At 38.1% G+C, this 14467-nt stretch overlaps 1 protein-coding gene across 4 annotated transcripts in view; it reads left to right on the top strand.

The window, feature by feature from the left end:
- bmpr1ba (bone morphogenetic protein receptor, type IBa) overlaps positions 1-14467 on the top strand; it is a 63878-nt gene that overhangs the window by 11820 nt on the left and 37591 nt on the right. For 2 of the 4 annotated variants that reach the window (XM_005452044.4, XM_005452041.3), the window contains exon 2: positions 9233-9289. The exons of the other annotated variants lie outside the window; for them this stretch is intronic. The gene's annotated coding sequence lies outside the window, so the exon portion shown is untranslated. The remainder of the gene's footprint in view (positions 1-9232; positions 9290-14467) is intronic. 4 annotated transcript variants of the gene reach the window in all.

Here is a 14467-nt window from a genome sequence, read left to right as displayed (position 1 = left end):
ACAACCCGAGACCGCTGTACACATCCACACTTGTTCCACCAGGGCTCAAATCTTGGAAGCTCAGCTCTGTTCATCTCTACCTTTCTCCACTAAATCTTGGCCACACTGTGTTAAAGAAAAAGAACTCTTAGTAGGAATGAAAGTTGCCTTAATGTTAGGGTTACATTAGTAAAAGATAAGGTAATAGGACGGGGGAAAGCCAAGTTGTCAGAGGCTGCCTTTGTCTGAAAGAGAAACACAATAAAGCACACTGAGCTTTCCAGTGTTTCCCCCAGGTTCAGGTTCTAGCTAATCAACAGTGCACACAGCCGTGACTGTTCTGTTCCAGGGGACTGGCAATAGAGGGATGGAGGGGGTGGGGGTGGGGACATGGGGTGGGACAGGATGAGGGTCGTGCTTGAAACGGGTTTATAAGGGTGGAAGGAGTTAGAGAGTGCATGCAATTGTACGATTAAGGTGTGTGTGTGTGTATGCGTGTTACCATGTTCATGTGCCTGAGCGTCTTTTTGCAGGGGATAAATCTCCAGGGGCCTGTGCATGTGTCAGTTAATTGTACATGCAGATGAACAAATTATGTCAGTGATACAAAGTCACTTAATAATGGAGAGTTAAGTGCGTTGTGTTTTTAGGCTGTGCTGTAATCACTATCAGATGTCAGGGTGGAGGAGAGGGACGGAGGAAAGAGACTGTGCGAGTGAGAGAGGAAAAAAGATGGAAATAAAGATGAAGAAAAATGGCAAAGCAAGAAAATTCTTAAGATAATGGACAGTAATGTAATATATGCATACAATATATGTTTTAACTTTATACAGTGCACACACACATTGCTGTAACTTAACTATGTATAACACAAATATCAAAAGTCGGTAAACTAAAATCATTTGGTGTAACTTTCTGCTTTATAACACAGAACTTACTAACCTAATGATAAATAAAAAAAGACTGTGGCATTGGATTTGCAGTGTCAGAGCCAAACCACGACATTAAATTTTCTAGGCTACTTGTCTAATGGTCATCTGCTCTCTAGCACAGTGCAAGCCCCTGTTCTTGCTCGGAAACGTAACTGAATGCTGTTGCTTGCTCCTGATTTACATGCCTGGCCAGGATGGAGGAACTTTTGGGTGGCATGTTTGGTTTCTTTGCATATGAAAATGTGTTGGAGCAATTGAGTCCACAGGCTCTAGCAGTATTCAGCGAGGCAAAGTCCTAATCATTTTCAGATGGTGGACAGAGTCCATGCGTCTGGAGCCATTTACGAGGTCTGCGTCCACCTGGATGCGAGGCGGCGGTGGGGCAGCAAAATCCACCCGATATGACTGTCCTCTATGAAGGTCTGATGTGGAAAACAGGTAATATGATATGTATGAATTAGTGGGCAATTTCATATGACAAATTAGTGTTGTTGTTTTTTTCTATTGAAGGTTAAATTTTAAATATTTGTGTTGGATTACTATTTGAGTTTAATTTGTTAACAAACAACTGACAAAAAAAAAAAAAAAAAATCATAGCAGTGTTTTCACTCATAGTCAAACTCAGAGTCAGATATTTTTTCTTCAAAGGCTCCCTGCAGTTATTAAACTGTAATAGGATATGACGGGCAGGAAATCTGAAACTTAAGATCATTTTGAGAGGTTAAAGGATGAGCCTAAGAAACTGGCGTGAGAACTTTTCAGGCAAACGTTCGCCAATCATTCTTCAACCTCAAACATGGCCTGTGATTTAGAAATTTAGCAGTAAGCGGACTCATGACAGCCAGCTAGACTGGTTTCTTACTCAGACATTACAGAGACATTAGACAGTCTCCTTTCTAGCTGTTGCAACACATGAGGACTCATTTTCTCTTCTGCCAGTATAATTTAAAAAAGAGTATTACTTTGTTAATGTGCTTGTAAAGTGTGGATTTAAAGACCTGCTATTCCTGCTTTGTCTATTTTTCTGTAATGTAAAACAGTGTTAAGGAAGTTGCTTTCACTGTCAGTGCTAGAACTGAAAAAATCTTGAGATGCTAGTGATATTTTACATTATTGTGTACAATATGCCATTTATAAAGTCGTTTATTTGAGCGACACCTGTTCATACTTGACTCGTGTAGTGTTTACTTTGTCAGTGATATTTTTGTTCTATAATAAACTCTTTGGTGCCAGGATCTTGACTTAGCTACATATTTTGTTTGACGTCTGAACAAAAATGGTTTAGAAATAAGGAATGCACTCATGTAAAGTAAAACAATCAGTTTGACCAAACTTCTGTTTTAAGGTTTAATAAGCTCAGATTGGCACATACGAATGTGAGAGGTTCCTTCGGTGAATGTAAACTTAACAGAGGCAGGTGATGGATGTCAAATAAAATCTAAATAGAAACTGTAACACACAGCTGGTAAAACAATGAATGCTTTGAATGACTGACTTAAATAATTAAAACGCCTACGTAGTAGCATGTTACTCAGAAATGTCCATAATCTTTGTTGCACTTCCAAGAAGTTTGTAGACTAGATTTGGGATCATTTTCTCTGCTTTGCATTATGCTGGTCTGTATTTTTCTCTCTTAGAAACCTTCCATCACTATAACAATCTATATAAACATGCAAAGTGGTCAATATATATCAGGCTAACACATGACTTTACATATCTTACTTGTACAGTATGAAAAACACCAGCACTGTATTGTTTTTCACAGAGATTTCTGTCGGGCTTTTTCATATCCCTTTTGGCAGGGATGCTGCTGTGCCATGCAGGTCCCAGGAACTCATTCCAAACCTTTCTCTGACCCTGTGCAAATGTATGTAATTAAGCAATGAAAACTTGCCATAGCCAGGCCTTCTGCTGCAGGAAATTAAGGATAATCTGGAGGCTGTGGGTGCTCTTTGTTGCCACAAGGCCTTCTCAAGGTAAAGTGGCTCTCCTGCAAGATTGGTTTTCATCCCTTATGAATTAGTTTTGCGTGTTTCTGCTTACTGCGCCCCTCTCCTTACCTCTCAATGTTGTTTTTCTGTCTTCTTGTGTGTCTGTTTTTTCTTAGTACATCTTCTAACCCTGCTCATATCACATTGTTGTATACTTGTAAACATGTGTAGAAGGTTCAGCAAAAACATCACAGTAATGATAATGTTTTCAAAACGGCTAAGTTAAGCATTAGATGCTGTCACCGTGTGTCTGTTCTTTTTCACATTCTAGCACGATGGCTTTATGGGAATGGATCTCATATTGGATAAAGTACTACATGCCCATGTTACAGTCTTTATAAATATCATTTTATTATAATTGTTGGGTCGACTGTTGTTGTTATTTGGCACTATCTGAAAAAAGCGAAATGAATTAAATTAAATTTTATTCAATTGTAAGGATGTTGGTAGGGAACGTGATGACATCATAATATGAGATGTGGACATGTAAATTAGACATTAATGCTGTGAAATAAAATAAAAAATGATGCAATGTTTTCATGGGGTGTTATAGCTGCAAGTGGGTCACTGTAGCCCATTGGTAGGTGGTTGGTAGGTTAAATGATGACATTATTATAATAATAGATAAGAACCTCCAGGGGCTGAAGATGCGCCTGTGTGCCAGATTTGGTGGCTCAAAATCTGTCTGGGGACACACATAGATTTTGTATATTACAGTAAGATATGCAAAGAGAGATACTGAGTAGCAAGTTATTTTATATTGTGTCGAAATAACCCAAAACATTGGTAGCAGGAGTAAAGCAGTGGATTTTCTTTAAACTAATCTTTGAAATACTTGGTTCTAGAGCTTAAAATTCTTTTAAAATCAATTGACCCAGTCATCATAGCCTAGAGTCACTATAGGCATTTTGAACTTTATCCACTGAAGTCAGCAGTGAATGTGTTTATTTTGCAGTGGGTGCACCGTGGTGTTGTATATCACTGTGGTTGTTGTTTTTGTTGTGTTTAGAGAGGCGTAGAGAAGACAAAAAGAGAAGTGACGTCTGATAAAATTTACCAGCAGGATGATGCTGTTGCTCAAGTTTTAACAGTTTTGATCTTCCAGTCATTGTTTTGCAAGTAAAAGCCCCACATCACAGCTCTTTTAGCAAGGCACCAGCTTAAAAACAGGGTTTCCATGGAAGAACACATGGAAAATGAGAGAAATGGATAAAAGCTCTGAAAAACATTCTGTGATACTGGAAAATAATTTCTCATCTTTTTCCTTTGTCAGATGACGTTAGAATAGCAGGGTGTGAGTACAAGAGCTAAAAACCTCAGAATGCCCAAAGTTGATTTTAAACAGTGAGTTAACTTTCAAACGCAAACATCTGTAAACATCAAGATTTTTCTGACAATACTGAATATCAGCCTCTGATTTTTTTCAATTTTAACCTGCTTGCTGTTGTAAATATTTCAAAGTTTTGTGTTTTATTTCTAAAAAAGTGATTTCCATGTAGGCAATCATATATCCAGCCTACAGTAGATCAGAGATGGGATCACAGTATAAATAAATCTTACACACATCAAAAGTTAAGGGTGAGTTTAACCATTCTCAGGCTCTCTAAGCTCTTCTAAGTCATTTTCCTTTTTTTGTAATGGTATTCTGACTTGATGAGGTTGATCAGTGTCATACAGTCTGTTGTTGCGCTGCTCTTCTTGCTGAAGACAGTTGTTTTCACTCTGGCTCTATGTTCTGCTGCAAAAATCATTTGTGATCACACAGATGTCTCCCTCATGGGATTCGGTATGGATTCGGAATAATGTTCCTAATTGTTTTAAAGACTTCCACAGAGAAACTTGTTAGTCTATGGCGCACAATCCATCTGACATTTAAACCATCTGTCTTGGAAAAAGTCAAGAATCTGGTTATAAAACTAGAAATTTAGTTATCCAAATAGACTCAGCTGTTCATGTTATGTACTGAAAAAAATGCACTTAATCATAATAGACAGTGAATTTGATGCATTTTATTTTTAAAGTTGCCTTTGCATACGACACCTTTTTGCCTCACAATGTTGAAATGAAAATTAAAAAAAAGGTTTTCAGAGCTAACAGGTGGGAAAGATTTGGTAACCTGGCCGGTAAGTAGATTTTTTTTTTCCCCCTTGCTTCTCTAAGTTGCAGCTAAACACTGAGGGGTCTATAGAGGCAGTAATGAGTCATATCCTTCAAACTGCTGTTCTGTATCTCAGACACCTCCTAAAATTCAATTTGCAGTGACCTTCTCACACATACGCATGCATCTGCAGACACACAGGTCTAACCTGTTCACGGCTCTATACTGTACTTCGCACCTCTGGGGGTGTTTTCTGGGGAAACAAATCACGTCAGTTGCCATAGTGAATGTGTCAGTCAAACTTATACAAACACACTCTACAGTTTCTGGCACGTATTGCAAGCAAGGTGGTCTACACGCACTTTGTAGAGGGGCTCACTTTATTGAAGAATAAAGGTAAATCCTGTCAGTCAATGTCAGACTGTCATCTGCCAGAAGAAGTATAAATATTTTCAGTAAAAACAAATTATAGAGATATGGAAACATTACATTTTAAAATGTTTTTTTGGAGGGGGGATAGTTCAGCTGAGGTCGAGTTGCAAAATATGGCTGCCTGGATTTTATTGGAGTTGGCTTGCCCAAGAGAATTAAAGCTCCATGTTTGGCGCTGATATTGCTATTGTCTCATAAACAGATCTTGGGAATGCTTTTCATCAAAGAATTAAAAAAAAAAAGAAGAAACAAAAAATATGAACATCCTTGACATTGTGTTGCACTTCGCATAACTCTTTGGATTTAAAGAGTTATGTGCATTGATACAGAGCGATTTTAAAGTGGCATGCAAATCTGTCTGTGTGCAAGATCTGTTTTCTAGCTGGATAAAATAGTCTGTCCTCCAAAGTATCACTTTGATCGCCTACTCACTAAATCTCCGACTTTCTACTGAGTCTCGTTTGAAAATTACTTTTATGTACTCGTTTGAATAAAAAAATGTATGAAAAATTTGTGACTTACAAGTTCTGCCTCGTTCCCAAGTGTCGCCTGTATGGGTAATAAATGAATTGATAGTTTCCATACTAGCTAGGTTACAGAAAATATAGAGCAAAATTTAAATGTCTGTATATGAGAGAGAAAGAAACCAGCCAACAGAAGTGCCTCTCAGCAGTAATGTGTGACTTTAGGGTTAAATGGCCAGGCTTGCTGAGTGATTGCCACATTAGCCAAAAGTATGAATAAATCTTCTGTTCAGACATTTGACTATTTATGGACTCACATGAATTTGATCATGTGTTTTCTTTTAATGGTTTTTTAGGTTTTACTAAATTCTCTGTGGCCGCACTGTTAAGCTCTGCAGATGTTGGAGCGCGGGTGGTATGTTTACTGGTTTTGGATTGGAATAGATTTTATGACAATTTTAGAATTGGATACTGACCACAAAACTATGAATGCATTTTTTCCATCATAGAATTAATTTATGTCAGCATCAATGCTATAGTTTACTGAAAAATAAGCAGCAGGTCTGCAGAGAACTGCTGCAAAGAAGTTTACGTCTATATACAGTCCTATGGAAAATAATGTTTTCACAGCACTCTATGTGGTCCTGTGAAAAATGAAGTACACCCTAAGATTTACAATAGCTTGTAGAAACATCCTCAACAACTTGAAATAAACATTTTTTTTGTAGGACTTTCAGTCTGTCACATCATTTTTACCCACTCCTCTTTACATCATTGTTTCAGTTCACTGAGGTTTTCAGATAGGCAAGGCTCCCTTCACATCCAGTATGAGCATTTAGGTGAAATTGAGGTCTGGACTTTGACTGGATCATCGCAGCACCTTGATTCTTTACTTTTTCAGTCATTCTGTCATAGATTTGCTGCTGTGCTTACGATCAACAATGTTGCTTTTAGACAGACGGCCTCTTTGGTATAGACAATATAGATAATGCTTTGATATTAGAGGAGTTTGTGACCAGCTCGATAACTGCAAGTTGCTGAGGTCCTGTGGCTTCAAAAGAAACCCAAATCTTCACTGTTCCTCCATCGTGCTTGAGAGTTGGTATAAGGTGTTTGTGCTGATACCTAAGCTGGTGTGTTGTTCTTTTTTAGAAAAAGAAGAGGCTTTCTTCTGGTGATCCTGTCAAACAAGCCACACTTGTTCAGTCTTTCTAATTGTAAGACTAATTAATAATTGTACTGTCGTGAACTTTAATGCTTAGCATGCTAAGTGAAGTCTGAAGAGTACGTTTGGGGGTTTTTTGTTGTTTTTTTTGTTAATTTTTTGTTAATTTGTCTAAATTTTTCATAATCTCATTTTAGGGTGAATTTGCTGGGACGTTCACTTCTGGGAAGATTGTGGCATTATGATAGGACACAATGTTTCAGTTTTTCACAAGACTGCTTTAGTCTTTTTTAATGAGTAAAGTTCTCTGAAATGCTGATTATTGTGATGATTATTATGGCATGCAAACCTGAGGTATACACATCAGTTGAATTTGTCTGAACATGAGGCATGTGCCCCACCCTTTTTTATTTATGGCTTTATATCAGTTCCAATATAAATATGCTGCAGTTTATCCGTCATCCGAATGCATCATGCTCACAGTTAGAGTCACATCTTTTTCTCATGTCTCATGTTTTAAGTGAATGGGAAAAATGCTTTTCAGTAAAACTTTTTCAGAACATTTTAGGAAAAAAGTGAAGTAAACAGCTTAGATGCCATCTGTCTGCATTCATGCGCGTGCTGCCATTCTCAAGTCACCCTACCTGTCAGTGTTTTCATTGCCTATTGTAAAGCAGAGAGTGAAATGACAGTTTGTAGGAACTCAGTGAAAGAAGGGATTTGAGCAGTAATCCGCCTCACTGATCCTTTTTAGAAACAACCGTCTGGCACACAGCCTGGCCCTCGCCATAACACGCCTGCTTTTGATACCTAAAGGCTGAACTGCAAACTGACACCCACAGTGGCATTTTCTGCTTTTCACATACCTCAGATCAGAGACTCTCTGAAGATATTTTCCTCATTTGGTAAAATCGTTGGTTGCTGCAGGTGAGCTCAGGTATTAACCCTGCGGTTAACGCACACTGGATCCTCACATTGTTAATATTAATGCTGACATTTCTGAAGGGGTTGGAAAGTGCTCGTGTCATGCTATGAGTTATTTTCCTTCACTGTTCAGGTCATGTCAAGCTGAAACAGATCTAATTATTTTATTTGATAAAATTTGATGTAAACAAAGACGTCCTTGGTCCAACTTGTACAGATATTCTCATTTTATTTGGTTTTGCCCTAAGCTGATATCCAGTCTCAGCTCAGCCTGTTTTAAACAAATGCTGTCTGTCTTTAGAGAGAACAGCTGCCAACATATGAGTCTACCCAATTAATTTTTACTCCATAAATCTCGCTCTCTTGAAGTCGAGCCTGGGCTTGGGTTAAGTAGTCATATTTTATCGATGCAGTGATCATTACTATTCATTATCTCCTGTCTCCTGGCTCTGCAAACAAACACACACTTTATTTGTCACTATTATAATAATAATTATTATTATTATAAGAAATTTGGTGTGGCATCTTTAAAGGTATATTTGAAAATACATTTTATTTTAATCTGGATAAGGCTTACGCCATGATGAGGCTAGAAAGCTTAAAGGTACACTTCATCTTCATTCTTAATATTTTTGCATCTTTGTCATTAACCTTGATTGGAGTAAATTTCAAACTTTTTCTACTGCTTGCTTGAGAAATGCATTTAAGTTTGTAGAAGCTTTGATTTATGAGCAGTCTGGCCTTTTTAACACCTAACGTGAAGTGACCTCTTTGTCAAGTGGTGGTTCTGACTGTGGGGGATACCGTATGTAGAAAAGGCCACAGACGCACAGAGTAAGCTGCATACTGTCTCTCTCTGCACACACACACGCGCACACCTTGTTTCTCTCTGTAACCATAAGGCTGGAGTGGTTTATAGGGGGTAATAAAAATGCACGCCGTGTGAAATGAATCCAGTTTAAGTTACCGTTTTTTGAGGCTGTGTTTTTCTTAGAGATGAAGAAATAGAAACACCCGTGTGTTATGTTTATATAAGGGATTTTTATTTGAGCTTAATTTTCCATCTTTACAGGTGAGATTCTGCACAACCACACCCTTCAGTCGCTAGATGTCTTAAAATGGTGCTGTCCTTGGCATATTTGGCTGTCTGGATTACAGAAAACAAAATGCTAAAATTTAAAGTGCCTTTAAATATGCTTTTGTAAAGTGAAGACTGATTTATTTGTGTTTCGTTTGTGTGCACACAGGGATTGTAGAAGTGTGATAAGCCCTACCTACCAACAAAAGTTGCCTTACAAGTGCTGGTAAGAGAAAAATCATTCATATCACTAGGATTTTCTGGAAATACAAAGATTTAAAGCTGGAGTAAACTGTTCTGACTAAAATAACCCACAATGTATCTAGTGTACATGCCTAAAAAGGATGCCAGTAAATGGACACAATTGTATGTTTGTCTGAAATTCAAAGTTTGCCTAGGGCAACACAAAGATAGTGATAACATGTCCTTCATAAATAGCTCTACATTAGACTTGACCCAAAACATCTCACTCAAGGTTCACAAGCTCCCCTCTTGTTTACATAATCACTTGCTAGTCTATTAGGAAATGGAATCAAACCAAATATCCAGTGCAGTGGTAACCTCAGCAAGGATGCTATCAAAAAGTTTTCTGTCAGGTGGCCCCAGAGGTTCAGATTTCTGTTTTGGTGAATGTGGAGAGCTACAAACTGCTGCTGGTAAAAATGGAGAGAGATACGAGGGCGTCTATAAGCTAGGGCTGTGCGATATGACCAAAATCTCATATCCCGATAGAAGAATTCTATCGTCCAGATAACGATATAAATCACAAAAATGTAACATTTTATGTAAATTCTGTGAATCTCGGGCAGCTCGACTTGCGGGAAGTGTTTCCAGCTGCGCGTCATGTAGCTAGAGTCAAGTGTTTTAACCGATGCATGAAACGATACATTTTTAGACATAAGTTGTAACGGCCGCCGTTTTCTTTGTGAGTGTTTATTACGAGGCGTGCTGCAGGGAAAAGTCTGTTCTAACGTTTGAGTCCAAGGTTTATTTTTTAGCACCTGGCGGCTCTTTTTTTACTTCTCGTCCGTAAATAATCTGCTCTTTCACGTGATTCAGTTTATTTTGAAAAGTCTCAACAGGATCTTGAGTTTTATTGTGAAAGGTTTATGTGGAACATAAACAACCGGACACGCAATGGTGTTACCGTTGTTGTTGCTAACGACAACGCATGAAAACAGGCGCTTGTCGGTCCGTAGTGTGGTTATATTTAATATAAGAGAAAGAGAGAACTTTAAGAAATTAATATAGACACTACAGTGACCATCAGAACGATAAAAAATATTGCCCTAAACAGTTTATTTTGCGACACCATGAAACAAACGATAGCGTAAAATGAAACGATAGACGTTTTTCTATCGTCATCCGATATATATCGTTATATCGAACAGCCCTACTATAAGCTATCCTGCCCAGATACAAGGATGAATGATTTAGTCTAGCTGAATGAGTAGATATGTGGGGATGAATATAAACACTAAACAACTGAAGGCAAAATGGTGTTAAGTCAAAACCTTTGTCTTTTTTTTTCTTTAGCGTTGTTCTGGCCACACTACAAGATACAAATGCCTTATCTGTCACACCAGATGGTGGGAAAGTGTGCAACAAAGGATAAGGAGACCATGTACATAGCTGATTGTTACCAATACTTTGTTATCAACATATACATGACTGAATTTATGTATAAAAATACAGATCTAAATTAGAAGCAGCTGGTAATGCAACAAAACACGGTAATCCATGTTACATATATACAGTGAAATAAAATTCTCACCTGAAGTGTCTGATGTTGACCTCTGTTAGCTTCTTCTTTTTAAGAATTTTATTAATCATGGATCCAGACTGACAAAAATGAACATTCTGTTATAGATAGATTACAAACTCAAAGGCAGTCTGCCGCAGTCCTGGTAGATCAGCTGATAGCAGCTGATATCATTGTAAACCCACATCAAGCGACCTTTTAGCCTATACCCTTCTGTGCAAATCTTATGTATAAAAGGCAGACTATTTATGTCGCTTAATCCTGCCTACAGTTGCCGCACATGTGCAAGCCTTTTTGCAACCCCATCCCCTCATCACAGCTCGAACCCTTTTCATGCTGTGCCCGGGTTATTAGTGACATATCCGTTGACAGTGATGCTTGTTGTGTTCTGCAGGAGGTATCTTACTGTTGCCCTCTCTTGCATGTGTTTGGAAGAGCAGAGAGTGACCAGAACAAATCCATGCTGCCAAATATAAACTGTTGTAGATGGAAAAGATGATTTAGTCTAACTGAATTTGTAGACATGTGAAAATGAATATAAACTGAAGGCTTTTGACTCTAGTGGTCATGACTGATGTCTTATGCTGTAGATGTCATATTTCCAAATCCATGTCATGCAGTATTTAAGTGTTAAATAATCTAACCAGAGTGCTCAAACTCATTTGATTAGTAGGTTAGCTCCTTTTTAAGGAAGGTGTCGAGCCTTCAGTGGAGTCAGTTGCAGGGCCTGTATTACACAGCAGCCTGGAACCATTGAGTGGGAGACACAGGTTTTAGCAGAGCCATTACTGCTGTAACATGAGGAGATGTTTTCATGTGCACGCCTACAACCTGACACACTCACAACTGCAGGGACAGAAAAGTGAACCTGCATGCACACACAGGTGTGCTGGCAACAGCATCTTTCACCATAGCAGGGCTCTACCCCGAGGTACACACTACAGAGTGGAGACACCAGCAAGTTTGTGTGTGTGTGTCAAGTACATAAGTGTAAATGAAGAGGGAAATAACCATTGGTGAGGTCATGAACTTGTAAATGAAAAAAAAAAAAAAAGAAGCTTCCTGGTGCTTTTCCATTACATCTCATTCCAAGGGCGTCTGTTGTGCTTTTGTTGTAGATACCAACCAGACTGTGTGCAATAAGCTCTTCAACTGATAAATACTTTTGTTCCAATTATTTCTCTAGAATGGTAACTATAAAAATAGTGAGCTGACATTGGTGACCTTAGCAGATGAAACCGAATGGTAGAAGCAAATTGCCTCTTATGTGAGTGTTAATAGTGATTTGTAACACTGGGGCCTTTAGATTGCCTGTATTTTCTGAGTATAGCTCCAGGGTTCCCAACATGCAGCCACTGGGAAGAATGTACTAGTGTGTATTTCAAGTCATGATATAGTGGCTTATAACAAGACCCAGGAAGCATTTCTGTTCAGCTGAAACTCTTCTGTTTCCCTTAGTATAGCTGACTAAACCTTGCATTCACCAAAAACAAAGCAAAACCAAGATAACCAAGAAGATAAACCAACACTTGGAAACGATGCTTTCAAGACTAACTAACTAGAACGTATTATTTAAACATCAAATGTGTTGTGTATTTGTAACAATTAATGGAAGGATGATGTTTGTCCCCAAGGGGGCATCATGCTTATGTTCATTTGATAAGCATCCACAGTAAGTGAATTTTTTGCAACACTCCCCCCACCTCAACTTTTAAAATTTTAAAAGGCATGCCAGCCCAAATAATTCTCCCATGTTAAAGATAGTGAATGTGCATTCTAAAGTTTCAAGTATTCAGTAAATATTTTAAGGTTTCAGAGGCTCAAGCTAAGTTTTATCTGACAGATCTTAAGTGCTTTTCTTGACAGATTTCTGGAAATGTTTTTCTGACTTCCACACTTTTCCCTTCTCATTCTCTTTGCTTCCCTGCCGCTTTATTTTCCACAAACAGGTGTTCATTTGCTCCATCAGCACAGTGTTCAATAGCAGCAGCAGAAAGTACTTAGTGATCTAAAAGAGGGAGCAGTGGATTTTGACATAATCCTGTTTGGGTTAGAACAGACTCCTAAATAAACTACTGCAATGGGACACCACTGTTTACTAGCAGTGAGAGGATTGTATTCAAAGTGTAGCAGTAGCATTGTGGTTTCTGGAGTCATTCATCTGTGATGAGCCAAAACAGAAAGCACACTTACATGTACCGTGTTCTCCAGTGACAAAAGAAGGTGTTTTTTTTCTTAAAGCTTTGTAAGCATAAGTCAGTTATATCACTCATTTAAGGTAATAAGCTAGTCTAATACTATAATGAGTTTTTAGTGCAAAAACGTGTGATTATTCAAATTATGGCCTGACCTGACCCTACAAAATAAAAGCAAAATATATAAATAAAATCTATCACTAAATGCTTTAATGTTTTAATTTATTAACATATATAGCGACACAATGGTATTACATGTAAGTAACAGAAACGTGTAAGCAGTAAAGGTAAAAACATAAAAACATGCAGATATTGCTTTTTAAAATTCTTATTCCATCTAAAAACCTAACCTACACTTTGGACGTGCACAATAACTAATACAGCTCAATCACTGACTTTTCAGTAGACAGTTTGGTGTTTTATGCTGGTACTTGCTAGCTTGTTGCTATCTAGCATTTACTGAATACATAGAAACTCAACATTATTTCCAGCTATAGATTCTTGGCTTCAAAACCAACTGATAATTAATAAAAGCAGTTTGCTGGAGCTATAAAAATGGGGGCACAAGAATAAAAGAAGAGTGAAAGGACACAAATAAATACAACTAAAACTATACTGTAAGCAAACTACATTTTCTCTAAATGTATATAAAAGCGATGTTCCTCTAAAATACCATCTTTAAATTCTTAGCATGTATCTGATCAACAAGTCCAAGTCCACAAGCCTTTGGGTACATGTCCCTCCCCCATCTTCTCAGCATGCACACACCAAAAATTTAGACTGAAGGCACACGCACGTTGACCTTGAGGGTGTTAGCTGTGTTGACATTTGTTTGGACAGTGCTTCAATTCCTCAGACTGCTGCAAGGTCACGTGGCTTGACATCAAAGAAAAGAATTTCTTCCTGGGCGACACTGAGAGCTCCGGTGTTTATTCTAAAACTGACTGCCTCCCTGTCTGTGTTTCTGTCTCTGGCAATCGCCGCTTCATCCCTGCCTGCCTGTCTCATTACCTGTGCACAATATCTGCACAGCTGTTGTCTTAAGACTGTATGTTCCCGTGGAGTTTTTCTTTCTTTTAAATATTATTATTATTATTACTTTTAGCTTTTGGCAGTAGATACCCACACACAACTTTAGTACAGAGAAAGCTTTGACAATGATTTAACATTTGTTTGGTGCCATGCGTATCGTCAGCCTGCTGCCTGGTAATGTGGAGTGACTGGACCTGGCCGGTTCTTCTGTACTTTTCACTTCAATGCTATTTAGCGCAAAATGGTGATTGCTCTATTTAACTCCATTTTAAGCAAATTTTGTTTTATTTAGGAACATTTCTTTAAACCACAGCCAGCTGAAATGTTGAGAAACACATTGTGGTTTGGAGTGATTTCCACCTGTTGCTTATAACTCACCGTGTTCATCTTCACGCTACAAATCTGGTCAAGATGG

This window comes from Oreochromis niloticus, linkage group LG12 (assembly GCF_001858045.2).
Source record: "Oreochromis niloticus isolate F11D_XX linkage group LG12, O_niloticus_UMD_NMBU, whole genome shotgun sequence".
In the NCBI taxonomy this organism is placed as follows: Eukaryota; Metazoa; Chordata; class Actinopteri; order Cichliformes; family Cichlidae; genus Oreochromis; species Oreochromis niloticus.
This window is presented reverse-complemented; position numbering and strand designations above follow the sequence as displayed.